Source organism: Cervus canadensis, chromosome 11 (assembly GCF_019320065.1).
Source record: "Cervus canadensis isolate Bull #8, Minnesota chromosome 11, ASM1932006v1, whole genome shotgun sequence".
NCBI classification, from domain to species: Eukaryota; Metazoa; Chordata; class Mammalia; order Artiodactyla; family Cervidae; genus Cervus; species Cervus canadensis.
In genome coordinates, this window is record NC_057396.1 from 5023841 (window position 1) to 5028242 (window position 4402).

Here is a 4402-nt window from a genome sequence, read left to right on the forward strand (position 1 = left end):
GCATTCTCTGGCAAATAGACCTTCCAATGGAGACCGTGTGCACACCTTGCAGTGTGCAGGTGGAACATGGGGCAGTGACTTCAAAGACCATGCCCGTAAAGGAATGAATGAAGCAGTGCTGAGCAGAGGTATAAATTGAATCATAATGCAGTGGCAACAGGGGTTATGGCAGGTTTCACAGGAAATTCTGAAACTGGAATGGTTCTTCCAAAATGTCTCTAACTGAAGGGGCCAGACCTGGACTCCCGCATTAACTAGTCATTAGACGCAGAGAGCTGCTTGGGAAACTATTGGAGAGGCAGCTTCTTTTGGACCTGTAGAATTCTTAAAGAGAGTTTCAGCTGAGCACCATCAGGTAATACTCCCAACCATCAGGGTAATGAATGGCTCAGAGCTAAGGGAGATTTGGACAGCACAATACATTCATTACAAGGGCCAAGAAAGAGAATGCTTGTATTCATACATTTACCCCCAACTTTAGGAATGTACATTTCAGAAAGATTAAAGGATCAGGGGAAAACAAGCAACAGGAGGTTTGTGGCTAGCAGAAATATTTGTTCATTCAACAGGTACTATACTTAAAATGGGCTTACACTTTGTTGATGCAAGCTACTGCAGAAACAATGATGAATAATAGATAGTCCCAGCTAGTGGTGGACTGAAGCTGGCTGCAACCTGCTGGCCAGAGCCAATTTATCAATACTTCTTCCAGACTCCCAGTGATGTCCAGTTGGTAGCTTGTAATGGGCCTTGATGGAAACATTTATACTAGGAAACTAGATAATGGTAGAAAGCAGGGATTTTTTTTTAACCCCAAGAACCAATTGTTACTAATCTATCAGCGCAATACTGCACCCCACTTTTGAGATGACAATCCAACAGAACTGGAAATGAATAGAATTGTCTACTCTGCCTCTGGTCCTTTAAAGTAGCTGCACACTCCCCCATATGTATGAAAAGGTGAGTTCTTGACACTCCAGCATTGATCATGACAAGATCCTTAGACTCATGCTGTTCAATGAAAGTATAATCTGAGCCATACATATAATTTAAAATTTCCTAGTAGCCATATTCTTTACAGTGAAAAGCAAACTTAAACATTTTCAAGTAACTAGATTGAATACGGAAAGTTCTTTTCTTTTAGTATTTGCATGTACATTGACAAAACTTGTTCCTCTTTTCCAACAAGAACTGATTTGACTTTTAAGCAAAAGCTCATCAAGTAGCCATCACACTTTGCAGTCTAGTCTCAGAGGGTGCAGGGCCAGTATCAAGCAAAGAATAGGATTCTCTTCAGTCTCAGGTGCTAAAATATGGACAGATCCTTCATCTTTGATTAGATATACAGTGATTTCAGCAGAGTGCTACAGTTTTTAGGATTATAAAAGAAAACTGTCAAGTTGGTATTTTTTGGATTGGACATGAGAAAAACAACTTTACTGTTTATGCTAAAAGATGACAGACATGGACACGTGTCCCCAGTGTTACATCCCCCTTCAAAAGAACTAACCACTGCTGGCATGACCTCTGCAAATTTTAATGTGGGTGACTATGCTCAAGCTCAAAGAGTATGGAAAAACTACCTTCCTGCCATCAACAGCGTTATATTTCTGGTGGATTGTGCAGATCATGAAAGGCTGTTAGAATCAAAAGAAGAACTCAATTTGCTGATGACAGTTGAAACCATTTCTAACGCATCTATACTGATTCTTGGGAATGAGATCAACAGACCTGAAGCCATTGATGAAGAGAGGTTATGAGAGATGTTTGGTTTATATGGTCAGACAACAGGAAAGAGCCGAATGCTGACCTGTAAGTTCTCAAGTACACAGTGCTCAAAAGACATGGTTCCTGAGAAGGTGTTGGCTTCAAGCATAGGTTCTTAACACCAGCCTGACTGGTTCCAGGTCTCACTATTCAGTCCTACTTCGAGATCTGATCAGGCAACATGTATAACTTGAATTCAGTAGAGTTTTGTTGGTTATAAGAAGGTTATTTAGATTATTACTATTACATCAACTTAATTTGCGTGTGAATTGAAAACTGATTATAACAGTGTTAGCTTTATCATTCCATAAAAATAATTAGTTTTTACAGCTTATAATCTGGTATTACCCTAGCAATATTCACAGTATAAAGAGCAACTTTCCAGCAGTACATTTGAAACACTTATTAACAACATGGAACTACAAATATAGCCATATTGAAAATTGCATCATGTTAAACTTTTGTCTACTTTTCTTGAAACTCGTTTTTAGATTTAAGATTATATGTCCACCTAGCTTTAGTGTAGAATTAATAATTAGCTGATTGATGGTTGTAGGATAGCTTAGAGTTTTCAATACTTTTTCTTATGCAAACATTATGCAATAAAACAAACTATAAGGTTTAGCATCCTTAAAAGCATATCAATTTCAAAATTATGTCAAAGTTTAGTAAATTCACTAACAAGACAATTAATGTTAACTTCAAATTCAAAGTAGAATTGCATAAATTGAAAGCAACTCTGTTGGCCAAACTGTACAAACCTCCAGTTGTAAAATGAACAAGTTCTGAGGGTCTGATGTGTGGTGACTATCATCAGTAATACTGTATTGTATACTTGAAAGTTGCTAAGAGACTGGATCTTCAATGTTCTTAACAACAAACCCTCAAAAAAAAGTTATTTATGTCAAGTGATAGATGTGTTAACTAACCTTATTGTGGTAATCACAGTGTGGTAATCACACATTAAACTCACACAATGTTATATGTTAATTATATCTCAACAAAGTTGGAGGGGAAGGAAGGAAAGAAACTTTAAATTTAACATTAGCAACAAAGCGCTTTCAATTTTTGAATTTCTATCAGCCAATTTACATAAGACTTTCAGTTATAATTAAAATATTCTGTATATGAATTCATATTAGAAAATGTATAAAATCATTATTGACTAGTATTATGAAAAATTTCAATATCAACATTAATTCTCATATCTATAGATCTAGGTTACAAATAAGCCGTTCCTTGGAGCTTCAAGTTCTGCTTGTTCATATACAGTGTGATATGACTGACAAAACATAAATCATAACTGCCAAGTTTTGTCTTCCATCACTGAAAATTTGGCAAATATCCTTTTGTTTCAAGAGAATCTTGAATTGGAGCTAACAACATAGTTGTTGTTCAGTTGCTAAGTTGTGTCCGACTCTTTGCAACCCCATGAACTGCAGCACACCAGGCTTCTATGTCCTTCACTATCTCCCTGAGTTTGCTCAAACTCATGTCGATTGATTCAGTGATGCCATCCAAACATCTCATCCTCTATCGCCCCTTCTCCTCTTGTCCTCAATCTTTCCCAGCATCAGTGTCTTTTCCAATGAGTCTGCTCTTCACATCAGGTGGCCAAAGTATTGGAGCTTCAGCATCAGTCTTTCCAATGAATATTCAGGTTTGATTTCCTTGAGGATTGACTGGTCTGATCTCCTTGCAGTCCAAAGGGACTCTCATCAGTCTATTCTTTTAAAATTCTTATAAATCCGGATTTTTGATGTAACAGCTGAAGCACCTGTATCATATAGAAACCAATTTTTTTTTCATATTTAGTTGAAATTCTTTGACAGTCATAAAAAGTTCAAATATATCTATGCCATGAGTTTGACTTTTTAGACTATGAGTTGACAGCACTTCTTCATAAGTTTGGAAGTCTTCTGAAACTAAACATAACCAAAGTATTAATTAGGCATGACTCATCCTAAGCACTTGAAATGTGTTAAAGAAAGTCCTTGCAGTCTTTCCAATTTTGAGTCAATTGATCTTTGATATTCTTGAAAAGGGCCTGTACCTTACAGATGATTGTTTGGTGACTTTATTGAAGATATTTTGTTTTTTGTAAAATGTGATTTTTTTACTCCTTTCCTAGTAATTTTATAATGTTTCCGTAACTGAAATGAATTTCTTTTACCATGTTGCCATCTAAAAAATTAGTTTCGGTACTCCCTTCAGCAGCACATATACTACTAAAAATTAGTTTCTTATTTTGTGCAAGAGTCTAAGTCATTTAACAGCTAGCTAAAGTTATGAGCTCACATTAAATATAATTTTTTAAAATTTTGTTGGATATTCATTTCTGATTTCTGATAACTAATTTAGTCTATTCTTTTCAAATTTTTTTGATTGTTAGGGGAAACTTACACATGCACCATGTGTTTTCCGCTAATGTCTGCAGTATTGTCTGCTTCATCATCTTAAAGAAAAGTTAAACATCAAGCAAGCAGCTTTTTCATTTTGTTTAACCCCAAATTCTGCAATTGCCGTGCTTTGTGAAATTTGGGACACATCTTTTCTCAATTTTTTTTTTTCCTTTATTGCTTTGTTTGTGTGACTGACTTCTCCATCTCCATTTGATTCTATATCACTAGTATGC

At 35.9% G+C, this 4402-nt stretch overlaps 1 pseudogene; it reads left to right on the forward strand.

Moving 5' to 3' along the window:
• The first annotated feature begins 1313 nt into the window (after positions 1-1313).
• LOC122450020 lies at positions 1314-1886 on the forward strand (annotated as a pseudogene).
• Positions 1887-4402: the final 2516 nt, after the last annotated feature.